Below are 14,016 nucleotides of genomic sequence, written 5' to 3' on the forward strand. Positions count from 1 at the left end.
TGGTAGGAAGTCAGGGGGACCTGCCCAGGGGGAGGTGATGGGAAGTCAGGGGGAGCTGCCCAGGGGGAGGGGGAGCTGCTTGGGGTGGGGAGGGGAGGCGGTGGGAAGTCAGAGATTGGGATGATGACAGTGTCTGGAGTGAACATGATGACACTGAGTTTCATGCCACTGAACTATGCCCTTAAAAGTGGTTACAATGCTCAGATGTGGTGGCACACCCCTTTAATACCAGCCCTTGGAGGCAGAGGCAGGCAGATCTACAGGAGTTCAAGGCCAACCTACTCTTCACACTGAGTTCCAGAACTACATAGAGAAGCCCTATCTTGAACCTCCACCCCGCCCCCCCGGGGGGGGGATTTACAGTGGAACCTGTAATCACACACAGGAGATGCAGAAGTTCAAAGCCAACATCTGCCACCCACATGAGACACTGTCTTAAAACAAACTTTAAAAAAGTGATTATAATAGATGTCGGGTGTCCTTAAAAAAAAAGGGGGTGAGATGGCTCAGCGGGTAAGAGCACTGACTGCTCTTCCGAAGGTCCTGAGTTCGGATCCCAGCAACCACATGGTGGCTCACAACCACCCATAATGAGATCAGGTGCATCTTCTGGTGCGTCTGAAGACAGCTACAGTGAATTACGCCAGAGCGGGCGGGGCTGAGGGAGTGGGCAGGGCCGGAGCTCAATTCCTAGCAGCCACAAGATGGCTCATGGCCATCTGTACAGCTACAGTGTACTCATACACATAAAATAAATAAATCTTTTTATTAAAAAAGTCTACAGTCTCATAGTTACCCTTGAATTTTCAGTCATCCTCTTCCCTCAGACTTCCCAGTTAAAGTGCCGGGATATCAGGTGTGTGTCACATAGGAACCACCAATAGTGAATGAGCAACGGGAGAAGTTGCACACATAAAGCACTGCTTTTAATTTTGCCATGGCATGTATTACTTTTTCAATTAAAAAGAATCACTCTGAAGCTTATGATGGTGAGTGTTGACGTGGTTTATTTTACTGTCATGGAGATTTTGGGAGGACATGAGAGATCAGTGGCTATTGTGGGGCAGGGTGATGAGGCAGAAGATGGCAGGTGGGGGGATCCCAGGAGACCTAGGAGCAAGGCAGCAGGGAATGGACCAGGCAACATGCTGCACGAGGACCCCGACACCTTGGCTGTGTAGCTTCAGCTGTCTCCTTCACTCCCGAGGTAAGATGAGGCTGCTAAGGCCTCCCCATCTTAGCCCCAGGGCACCATAGCTGCTCTTATCCCACACAGTGTGGTCTAGAAGGCTCTCTTTGGGCAAGTGCCCCGCTCTGGGTCACTCCTTAGGACCACCTCTCTTGGTGAATCTTTCCCAACATGTCTAGTCTTCTAACCCATGCTGCTAGCCCAGGGTCCCTTTCAGACCCCTCCAGTACACAGAACAGGTCCTGCTTTCAGCAATAGGACTGGGCTCCCTCCAGCTGGCCACCTGTTTCTGTGAACACTCCCCACATGTCACAGGAGACTCTGGGTCTCCAGGAGACAGCTGTGTTGTGGACTCTGAAACCAGGAGTCCCAGGTCTCCCTGCACGTGATCCGGCTGTGAACAGTTCTCACCTGCCCTCTTCAACGCTGTTCTGTCTAAGGAAGTGCTACCAGTGGGGTCTGAGAGTGCATGGGCGCACACATATCGCCTACACAAGTTAGGCCAAGCCTACGAGTCTGTGGTGAAAGTGAACTTGATGCCTTGTGTGGTACTGACATCTTTAGCCTGCAGGTTCTCCCTGGCCAGCTTCAGAGTCTTCAGGCGGACCGGTGGCCAGGATCTGGCCTTCACAAGAAGCTTGGAGGGTAGAGCCCAGAGGGATGAAAATAGGAGTGCCCCTTACCCTGCTGCGACGCAACTCTGGAGCATGCCCAGCCAGAGCACCAGTGCTGGGGCAAGGGACCAGCCCACCTGGCTCACTAGTTACTTCCATCTTGCACTGCTCTAAGGGTGTTGACAGGGGGCGCTAGCATCCCCCTACTTTCTGTGAGGCCTTGAGTCTTCTGCAGTCTATAGGCATCTCAGTCACAGGTGAGTCACTGGAGGGCCAGGTGACACTACTCTACTCTGCCCCTCTCCGCATTAAGTGCCCACCCCCATCCCACAACCATGACAAGGTTTACCCCTGTCATCAGGCCTGGGCAGACTCCACACCAAAGTGAACAGAGGGCTGGGGTCTGCAAGACTTCCTGCATCAGACAGCTGCTGGACTAACAGCAGCATAGTAAGGGGGACAGCACCTGCTTCTCTTTCATTCCTGAGCCCCACTCCTGTGTGCATGCAGCAGAGTGGCCTAGGTGACCTAGCCCTCATCCCACAGGGCACACCCCTCGTGGATGTGCTCCTGTTACCTCAAGCTAGTGGCCCCACATTCTTAACCTCCAGGCGCCCCTGGGTCTCAAAGGGAAGCAGTTCAGCCCAGAGTGCTAGCCTGCTGCTTTTTGCAGGAGCCCACCCGGAAAGCACTGGCCTCGAACAATGCCTGTGTGTGACGGGCTTTCCCTCTGTGAGAGAAAATAGTTCCAGAGAATGGCAGTTTCCTGCATTTGTGCCTGGGCTTGAAGGGGTGACTCATGCTGAGACCTCCCAGAAAGAGATGGCCCCACAGCCCCTCCCCAGCTCCTAGGCAAAGCAAGGGTTCATTTTTCCTTGTAGCCCCTGCCATCTTGGGCTTTGACTCTCATCCCAGCACCACGAATAGCCCAGGCTAGCAGATGGCATAGGGGCTTCCTAGTGGAAGCCTAGATTCAAGCACCAAGAGCTGAGTGAGGGGGAAGTCTAGAGAGAGAGGCCAGTGGCTGTAGCTCCTGGTTCTGATGAGGCCACTGTGCTTTGGACAGGGCCCAGTGATGAGGACTGGCTGTGGGGTGTGACACCCTGTGACATGAGAAGAGTGAGGAGTGGCAGCCAATTGAGACTTCATGAAGGATCATGCTGAATCAATCTGAATAGCACCATCGTCCTGAGATAGATGGCTTTCTGTGTGCAGCTTCAGGAGAGCCGCCAGCTACTCCAGTTCGGGGTGGCACAGGGGAGTCTTTTCAGACCAGAACTGTGAAGACACAGCATGCAAGGATACCTGGCTCTTGCAGCCCACGGTTGTCACATGGGCACCATGCTTCACCTCTTGGCATACCATGGGCTCCAGGAGACTTCGAGCTCTGCTTCAGTCCTCAACCCGCCAGGCGGCCTTCTCAGGTCTAGTTCTAAGGTAGTGGGAGTCATGCTACCACCTCTAGTCTATTGTCCCTTCCTGGCCAGTCCCACTTGAGCACCTATCTCCCAGGTTCTTTGAAACCTTACCTTAGCCCTCCTTTTCTTCCAATTTTGCCCCTCTCCTAGGGGCACCATAGTACTAAGAATCGATGGCTCTAATCTCTTCTGGGCTTACAGTGATCCCAGCAGAGCTCTCCCTCCTCTCCCCTCCCCCTCCATCTGACCTTGTGACCTCCAGCTGCTCACATTAAAAGTTTCCATGTCTATTTACAGGGATCAGTAAAATAGGGCTTCCATTCCTAGAGGGTCCAAGCCTTTCAGAGTACCAGCTGTTTGTGAAGAACCACTCGACTCTGTTCTGGGGGATACTGTTCGTCCATGCCTTCTGTCAGCACAAACTTCATGTTAAGGCTAGAGACTCAAAAGATAAAGTCATGCCCAAGGGGCATGGAGCTGGTTGGATGCCCATCAGCTCAGCTTGAGCATTCTCAGCCCCTCTGCATTGAGGTGAGTAAGTAGGGAGTGTTTTCTCATCCCACGGAAGCCTGCCACCCCCAGCCACTTGCTGTCTAAAAGACTCCAGGAAGAGCACAGGTATCCTAACTTCCTGGACGGCAGGGCTCTGCCCACTTGCCCCAGTTGCCAACACCTTGTATGAAATCCCAACTTGAAATATTAGCGTGAGATCCTGATTTCTGAGTGAGGCCTGAGGTCTGGAAGAGAAATGCTTAGAGGGGAGGGCAGGAACTCTTGCTCTATGCAAGGTGGTCATGGGCAGCTGACCACAATAGATTGTGGACCAGAGGGCAGATGCCTCTCTTCCACCTGACTCATAGTTCAGCTGCGGGCCCTCAGAAATGAGCTGTCTGTTTGGCAGGCAGGACCAAGCCAGCCTTAAGGATCCCCACAGGTCCGGGAGAGGGAGCGACAAGAGGACTCACGGTCCATGCCACAGTCCCTTTTCTAGCTGAGTTCCAGTGGATTCTTCCTGCAGGGAAAGCAATGGAAGTGGAGTTTCCACGCCCGGATATCTGAGTTCCATCCGAAACAGCGGTTCTTAACTCCTCTGAGCCGGTGACCCTGTGCCCTGGAAGTGCAGGAGGCAGCAGACTTGGAAGGGGCACCCCAGTCTGGGGACCTTCCTCGGCCCCTCCCCCAGCTCTGCAAGCTCTGATCTCACGAACCCAGCCCCCACTACCGCTTCTCCAGAAGGAGACATTCCGGCTCTCCCATCCACCCAACAGGCTGCGGACGGAGCCGAGCCCCCAAGACAGGACCCCAGGCAAGGCTGGCCTCCACATTTCGGTTTCCTGCCGCCCGCCCCCTTCTCGGTCCTGCAGGAAGTGGCCGCCTCCTGAACAAAGGGGCCGGCGGACAATGGCCATTGAATTGGGCTGGGGCGCTCGTGCGGGGACAGGCCGCCAGATGCCCGTGCTGATAAGAGCCTGCGCGCCGGGCCCAGTATGACACGGAACCGTGCGCGCGTCCCTTCCCACCACGCGCTACCACGACAGCCCACAGAAGCGCGGTGCGGTGGAAAGACCACGGTTCACAGAGGACTGCGCGAGGGTGGCTGGGGACCAATGGGGAGTCGGCGTGCCCCGCTTTCGGACCAATCTCGGGGGCGCGAGGAGGAGCCGCCCCGCCCAAAGCCTGGCCTCTCTCGCAGCTTCGGTACCGCCCCTTCTGGCTCCGCCCCTAGGGCCGCTAGTGAGCTACTCCGTGGTGCTCCGTACCGCTGACCAACCTCTGGCTCCTGTGTGGCTCTTAATAGCTGGTGTGATTTTTTTTTTCTCTCAAAGTCCCAGACGTCATCAGTGTTGATGCTGGGAAGCGTCCTCGCAGGGCTGCGCTTCTCTCGCATTGTTTTGGGTGGTATGGGTGCCTACGTGGCAGGCAGTATCATCTGGTTTTCCTCAAAGGTTGAGGAGGCATACTAGCTGCCTGCCTGCCGAGACTCCAGAGGGGTATGTGCACAGCAGGGGCCATGCTAGAACAGCCTAGGCTCCAGACAGACACTTTCTTTCCTTGCCACCTTTTAACCTTAACGTGAAAAGCAAGGCCAGCCATCAGAAGCCAGACCAGATTCCTGCTCCCGGCGACATTGAGGACTGTCCAAGATAGGTGCTGTGAAACCTCTGGGACCATATTTAGAAAACTCACATCCTTGGGCCTTCTGCTTTGGAGGCCTGGACAGCTCACACTACAGCCAACACCAGAGGGAAGGGCAGTTGAAACTGCGTTTTTTCCAAGCCCCCAAATCCCCATCCTAATCTGAATTGACTCTGAATGAGCCCACAGAGCTGTGATTAGAATACGTGGCAGGTATCTGTTGTTGTCAGGAAGAGCTCAGCTGTCCCAGAATGACAGAGCCATTGGGGAGGGACAGAGATGGCAGCTGTAGGGGCAAAGGTTATAAATCTGGGGAAACTGAGACAGACCTCCATTCCTGGATGGAATGACTAATTTGGAGTCTTGGCAGACCCCAGGCAGATGGGAAAAGGGGCTGCTTCCCTTGGCACTGCCCAGCCCACAGCATTTCCCACTTCCCCTCCATGAGCAAGCAGCCCCTCCCCTAGCAAGTTCAGGCCCGCTGTCTGCTTTACCCCTCCCCCCTCCCAAAAAAAGGAGAGCAGGATGCAGTGGGGACATAGGGACCCTCAGAGTCTGCTGAGACCCGAGAAGGCTCTAACTCAGCTCTGGAAGGTGTCCTGAGCAGCAGATGCAGAGAAAAGCAGCAGCAGCAAGAGCCTGGGTTCAAGGAAGAGCCAGTGCTGGGGAAAGGGATACACACAGGAATGGCACAAGGATGTTGGAGTGCTGGGGTGGGGGTGGGGGTCTAATGAGACACTCTTAGCCCATCTACTCTACTTTTTGTATTGTTTGAAGCCATTATATTGGTAGCTCGGGAGAAGGCTTTCCCAGCCTTATGGTGACCACCTGTCTGGGGCCCCAGAAGCTGGGTGGGAGTGAATAAGATATGGTACCTGGAAAATGGTGCTGGATATTTGGCCCTGGTGATGCAAAGATCAGGCTAAGGAGTCCCTCTGTGGCTCTGTTAGTGGGCAGGCTGGGTGGTGCTAAAGATGGAAGGGCTGAACTCATTGGGCAGTACTGAGAGGCCAGCATAGACAGGACTTTGCCTGGGGCTCAGTAGACACCATGTGGAGTCACACCAGACTGGGTTACTGTGCCCTTCCTGTGAGTGCCCCATCTCCTAGGTACCTGTGCACTCCTGGTGTAGCCTGGTTAGTTTGATATACCTGCCACATTCCTACATTCTTCTTTGCCTCCTTGGCCCAGCATTAGCCATTCTTCAACACTGCTCCTGATTAGGACCCTTCTGGCAGCTGTCTGAGATGCAGTGCACCCAATGGCGCCTCTCTTGTCACACTATTCAAAGGTACAGCCAGACAAGTCATAGAACAAATGTGTCCTATTTTGTGAGACACCCAGGCCAGGCTGTAGACACCTGGATCTGTAAAAGCAGATGCCCACAGGTCTACTGGCTCTACTCAGTCTGCAGGAAGTGGGAAGCCCTTGGCTTCCAACCCTGCCCTTTATCAGCCTTCATGGCTTCCTGCCATAAAAGTGGCCCGCTCCCCCACCTTGGCGCCAGGACGTCGGGTCAGTGGTGACTCACCCATTGCCCAGCATGAGGACGCCTTGGCCCCATGTCCTCCTGCCTACCTTCACAGCACTTGTGCCTGGCCATTAGGTCTCACAACAGACTGGCTTCTCCGAGGCCCTCACAGCAGGGTACACCTCTGCTTCTGGGCCATGAACTTACCTCTGCTGGTCTGTCCCATTCTGCCCTCCTTGGGCACACAAAGGGACACACAGAGACCCTTGCTATCCCTTGTCATGGAGTCCTGCCCACACCTCACTATACCCTACAGCTCCATCAGCCCTACCCTCACATACTTTGTTGCCTCCTGAATCCCAAGTATGTGGAGACCTGTCTCTTCTGGGTAAGACTTTAGTGCCCTGTTTTGGCCTGGCTCTAGGAAGATGTCCTAGTGTGACTCCCACATATATCCCACTCTAGGGCCTCAGGAAGTCTCCCAAGCCCTTTCTACGTTGGGTGCTCCCATTCCGTGGGCTTGTCTCTGAGCATTAATGGACTGTTAAGCAGTACCACAAGTATGCTGCCCCTGGCAAAACTTTGCTTAGCATACCTCAGGATTGTAAGATTGTGTGTAAAGATGGGAGCTGGGGTTGGGGAGAAGAGAGGCCCTTGGTCCCTACATCCAGAAGGCTGGTGGCAAACTGGGGAAAGACAGGATATTTGAGTGGGCTTTTGCCTATGGGGGAAAAAAAATTTCTCTTTTTTGCACAGGCCTTGTATTCACCATAGAGTTCCTTATTTGTACGAATTGCAAACCAGCTCTCAGGGCTTCCTGCCTCTGCCTGATGAGCTGGAGCAGAGAAGGTGTGATGTTGCTAACTTGACACAACCAGTCACCTAGGAAGAAGCAATGTTAACGGAGGCATTGTCCCCACAGGTTTGGCCTGTGGGCATGTCTACAGGGCATCATCTTCATTGATGTTTGATGTGGGAGGGCCCAGTCCACTGCAGGCCATGCCATCTGGGAAAGCTGTGCTGGGTTATCTAAGGAAGCAAGCTGAACAAGCCTTGGAAAGCAAGATGGTGAGCAGCGGTCCTCCATGGTTTCTGCCCTTATTTCCTTCACTGATGGACTATGACCAGGACATGTAAGCCAAAAGAAACCTTTTCTTCCTCACAAGATGGGTTTGCTCAGTATTTTAAAATCACAGCGACAGGCTGGAGAGATGGCTCAAGGCTGAGAGCACTTGCTCTTGCAGAGGACCCAGATTCACTCCCCTGAACCCACACGGTGGTTCACAGCCACCTGCAACTCTTGTTCCAGGGATCTGATACCCTCTTCTGATCTCTGCAGTCACTGACTATGCATGTGGTACACACTCATGTACGCAGGCAAAACATTCACATAAAATACATCTAAAAATTAAAAAAGTCCTGAGAAAGCAAACTAGGACAGAAGGGGTATAACACCCATGTTCCAACTGGCCTGAACATGGTTGTGTACAGCCTGAGCTTGTGACAATGCTCCAACTCCAAGTTCTCATTCTGAGTCGCTGTCAATGGGCTGGTAAACTTTGCACATTCGCCAGGAACATCCCCCAGAAGTCTCCACTGGCTGGTAAACCTGATTCCACCTCATCGTCCTAGACATATGATGGGTTTTCTGGGTAGCCTTGGCTGTTCTGGAACTTGCTGTGTAGACCAGGCTGGTCTTGATCTCAAGATCCATCTGCCTCTGCCTCCTGAGTGCTGGAATTGGAGGCACGGGCCTCCATCACCCAGACATCCTGGATTTTTCTGTTCAGAGATCCCTGTCCACCTTGTAGGCCCCTAAACATAACCGTATCAGAACCCATCTTCCCACATCTCCATGAGCCTGTCCAGATCCTTACTTGGAAGCAGTCCTTGCCTCCTCCACCCTACATCCTGAGCTCGTGCAGGGCACCTCCGAGCTCTGCAGCCCACTCTCTTATTCCCAGAAGGCCAGCATGCTGCAATTCTAGGTGTTGCCTGGCTGTCTAGCATGGCCTCATTTCTACCCTGCTGGCCTCTGCAGAGCTACCTTTTTGCTGTTTCAAACATTCTCACTCTTCAGCTTAGGCTGGCCTTGAACTTATATCGATCCTCCTGCCTCTGCTTCTAGCACTGTCCTGGCACCACAAACATGTGCCACCACACCAGTTTGCTTGCTAGATGTCTCTGTGTTAATGGATACATCATGTGCTAGCCTCTCCCACAAGCAGCCTGGAGGACTGTCCCTTGCTGTGTCACTGGCTTTACTCTGAGACATTGCCAGTGTCTGCTCTGTAAATGACTGATTGGGGGCCTCTTGGCTGGTGATGGGAACAGGACAGACTTCAGCTTTTCTGTTACACTTGTTACTGAAGCCTGAGCACATGCTAACAGAAAGAGACTGGAGAAAACTCTGAGGCACTTGCTTTCTATTATTTTTTGAGACAGGATTTTTTGTTGTAGCCCTGGCTTTCCAGGATCTTCTGTAGACTAGGCTGGTCTCAAACACAGAGCTCCACCTGCCTCTGTCTCCCGACTGCTAGCCCCATTACCTATTTTTTGCCTCCAGTTGGAGCACACCATTCTCCTGTGGAGGGCACGTCTGTGTCCTGAGGGAGTAGTGCCTTGCTTTCCAGGAATTGGGAGGTAGCTCTGACTAGTTTCCAGAACCACCAGCAAGTGCTCCTTAGATGACTACTTATCGGTGATGAAGTCTCAACAAGCCTAAGCCACTTCTCAACATACAGCCTGAAGAAAGCATGCTGAGCCTGCTTAACCTTTACCTCACAGCCTGCACCCCATCTACTGAAGTATGGCCCTTGCTCCTACCAACGCCTTTCTGCAAGGGTCAGTTCAGCTCCACTGGTCAGGAAGGCTGGCCATTCCCCAAGGCATGCTGTGTGATCAGGCCATTATAATCTCCCTAGGGGCAGTGCCTGGCAGATAGCGATCCACGACTTACATATTGGGGGACAGGAGTTCTATTTGCCCTCAGCTCACCATGTTTAACTAGGCCTTCTCTCCAGACTTCAACCTTGGACTGAGCTGAACAGCAGGGCTAGCCTGGGAACTCAGCTTTACACCCCCTTTATCCTGCTGCCTTGAGTTGGGCTGGGACACAAGGTGAATTGTGCATTAAAGCTCTTGGAGATGCCTGGAGTTCCTCTATGCTCCTCCCTGGCCAGGGTCAGCAGGAAGGAGAGTATGGCAGAATGAGGTTCAGGACAGGCTGGATCCAAGGTCGGGTTGAGGATTTAACAAGTGGGTGATGGTTGAGATGGGTTGGGTCTCACCAGTTTGGGGCCACTGCCCTCATGGGTCTTAGCCAGGCCCATTGTTTGGGGACAATAGCTCCCCTGAGCTATGTTCCTCTCCCAAAAGGAAAACCATAAAGTCTGCCCATTACCACTGCCCACAGCCACTTTGAAGGCTGCTGAGGCCTCAGGTGCCAAATGCAGCTTGGAGCCTGACCCCACCCATTTGCCAATCTGCCCTAGCCCAGGCACCCTAGGGACTAGTTAGTTAGCCCTTCAGGAATGTAGCAGGTTCTGACCACCAAGGAAATGTGGCCTACCTCACTAGGTAGAGCTCAGGAACATGTTGGGGGTTAGCCCCTGTTCAAGAATCCTTTCTGAAACCCACCATGGGCTGGAGATCCTCATCTGCAGAGCTTACTCATCACTGAATGGAGACCTCCAACCTTTGTACCCAAAGTTGACTTGATACCTCAATGTCCCCAAAGAGGCAAGGGCACTTCCTGCAGAGTGGCTGAGTCCTTTGAATAGGGTAGATAAGGGTGGGAGAACTGGTTCTCAACCTTCCCCATGCTGTAACACTCTAATACAGTTCCTCATGTTGTGGTGAAACCCAGACATAAATTATATTCACTAATACTACATAGTTGTAACTTTGTAATTATGTAATTTTATAAATGTAAATTTTATAATTATGAGTCATAAATATCTGTACTTTCCGATGATCTTAGGTGACCCTTGTGAAAGGGTTGTTTCACCCCCAAAGTTCTGGTCCACAGGTTGAGAATCACTGAGTTAAAGGGTGCTGACTGTAGGGTAAGAACCTTAGGACTAAAGAAGCTTTGAAGATGTGTTGTTGCTCCAGGAGCTGTGTGCCAGCCCACATCTCTGCCAGTCCTCTTACTAAGCTTGGCTGGTTCAGGTGTACCACCTATTTATGGGACTGCAGGGTAGGGGTGGGGAGTGATGGGGCCAGTCTGCTGTACTGCCCAAGCAGGGAAAGCTCCCCTGGTCAGCACTGACTGCTAAGAGTATGTCCAGTAAGGTCCTTCAGAAAGTAGTGCTGCACGCAGCCACCAGAGGGTGCAGCCCAAGCCAACCTCTCAAGCTTGGGGCCAATTACACCAATTCACTGCAAGTAACTGATATATCAGTAAGTCCTGTACCTCTGAGGTTCAGTCCCAGTGTCTGGCTTATCCACTTCACTGTGCCCTACCCATTTCTGCCCAGCTGCAACCCCCACCCCCAGTGGGGTTTACTGGCCCAGGGCAGTATAAGCTACAGGCTTGTTATCCGTGGTCTATGACTCACAACGCAATGGTACTGAATATTAAACTCCATTCTAGGTCAAGACCACCAGGGGAGGCTCAAGCAGCTACCGTCTTGGGTGTCCACTCTCACGAGTAACTAAACTCAGGCTTGCTTGCCTCTGGGGTAAAGCACACCACCTTATAGGTCATGTGAAACCCCAGGCCTGACAGGGCTAAGCAGATTCCTAGGGCCTCAGGGAACAGGCTACCTCCAGGGTGCTCCCAGGCAGGGCTATTCAGGGCTTTTTTGAGTAAGCCTGTTGCCCTTGGCTGGGCCCCTGCACTCTTGGAGGATGCAGAGGGCCACATAAGCTTCAGAGGAGGCTGGAATAAGGTGCAGAGTAGGATAGGAAGGAAGCCCCAGCAGGTACAAGTGGGGGCACCAGAGCCATATGCAACACTAAGCTGTATTGCATGTGTGTGTCACCACACCTAGGTACAGCCACCCCTCACTCATGGGGTGTGGAGGCTTCCTTGTTGCCTTCTACCCCAGCAGTCACAGAATAGGCTGGGCTGGGGGAAAGCCAAGCAGGTGTTTTGTCCCAGTGATCACAAAGCTTCTTCTGTGCCCAAGAGAGGCCCAAGGTTTGGGTTATACCGCAAGGCTTGGGCAAATGAAGGCAGATACTCCCCTCTACACTGACTTAGGTAGGATACTGGGGTACGCCCAGAACTTGTAAGGGTTGTGGAGGGGCTGTGGGCCTGCAGGGTTGGTAGCCTACAGCAAATTATGGTTCTAGCAATCCATGGGTTTGAGAGCTGATGGATCTCTTCACTGAAGTCAAGGCCTTCTAGGGGCTGGCCCAGGCTTGGCTCCCTAGACTGGAAGTACTCCAAGGAAACCATCCTAGACCCAGTCCAGCTACTGCCTAAAAGTCCATTGTCCACAACTCCTAAGTTGGCCTTGGAAAAGGGAAGGAAGGGAAAGAGGGAATCCACTGGATCCTGGTTCTAGACTGGGACCCCGTCTGGAGTGTACTCAGAGCTCTACTGCTCTATGCTGAGAAGACAGAGAGCAATTAGAACCCAGGCTATCCATTAGCCAGGAAGCAATCTTCAGGGGGTACTGAAGTCTCCCTCAGTCCTCCTTTCTTTACTTGTGTTCTACACCTCTTAGAAGGGAGGCCAGAGAGAAATGCTGGGTCTAACAGGTATCCTAAGATGCACGTACCCCACTACCCCACTCCCTCACTAACACCCATTGAGGTCCTGCTTCTTTGATTTCTGGAGTTTCTTGTAGGGTACCTGCAATCTAGTGGTACTACAGAGGCAAAGATCTATCCAGCTGGATCCATGCCCATTCCATGTATTCTCTCCCACTGGCAAGGTGTATCCATGCCCTGGTCCTAGACAGGTATCTGGGCAAAGGGCGTGGCCAAACCTCAGTCTGCACCTTCTAACTATGTATAAATGGAGTGCCCCACCCCACACAGGGCTTGTTTCACTCCTGCTCAGAAGTGTTCTGCGGGGCAAAGCACCTGAGTCAGAAAGTCCGGGTCCTTCTCAATGGGTACACTAGCTCAGGAGGGACAGTGCCTCACAGCCCTGCATGGCTATAACCTCTCATTCTGTGGCTCATCTCCGGAAAGCATCCCAGTTACCTCTAAAGACAGGCACACACTCTGCCAAGCCTCAAATGTCTAGGTTTATCAGGAACCTTGCTGACTGCTACTATATTGCCCCAGTAATCACCTGGTTTGCAGAGGATGGTGGCAACCATGAAGTATTAGGTTCCTCAGCTTCGGGGACTGGCAAGAAACTTGGATGGTGCATATTACATGTAGTGTCCCCTGCACCTCCCTTCCCCCATCAGAAAGACAGAAGGCAGAGGAGGCTGTGAGATATAAGCTATCCTGTCTGCTTAGCACTCAGACCACATGGGGTCTCAGTCTAGAATACATGATCCAATGGACTCCCTCGTCTCCTCCTTCCCTCTTCTAAGGTCCAGTGTGGTGAGGACTGGTTCTTCCTAGGAGGCTACCTGAGTGCTGCTCTGCACTCTGAGAAGACGCTAGGCAGGGGGATTCTGCTGTGATAATCCCAGTCAGGTAAAGCACACAGAAATGGACTAATTAACTGCATGCACAGTAGGGGCATACACATCCAGCGCCCCCTTGAGCTTCACACTAGTGCTGCTAGCAGCTCAAACACAAGGCTATGTATGACCTCAGCTCAGAAGCATCTTGCCTACTTCACGGCTGCCCTCTACTGGGACCTTCCTCCTCAGCACCAGGGTCTGTCCAACCATGTGACAGACACAGGGCCCACATTTCAGGACCCCTCCCACTTTGTTACTCACCTATCTTCTAGGGACTGTCCTCACTCAGCATTGTCCACCTTCCTCTGCCCCAGCATTCTAACTCTATCTGTGGTAGTGAACAACTCAATTACCTCACAAGAGTACTCCAGCCTTACCCGTCCTTGCTCATTCCCAGACCTCTCTCTTCCTGCTGTCTTGGAGGCAGACAAGGCCCAGCTGGGGAGCAGGCCTCAGTTCTCCTCCCAGGTACTTGTTTCTTTTCCTGAGCTCCTAGCTCCTACCTCTCACCCTGGACTCTCCATGCCACAGAGAAGTTGTGCCGTTGAAAACGTACAAACATCCGAAAACTATTCTCCCCTACCACAGT

Source organism: Mastomys coucha, unplaced genomic scaffold (assembly GCF_008632895.1).
Source record: "Mastomys coucha isolate ucsf_1 unplaced genomic scaffold, UCSF_Mcou_1 pScaffold6, whole genome shotgun sequence".
NCBI classification, from domain to species: domain Eukaryota; kingdom Metazoa; phylum Chordata; class Mammalia; order Rodentia; family Muridae; genus Mastomys; species Mastomys coucha.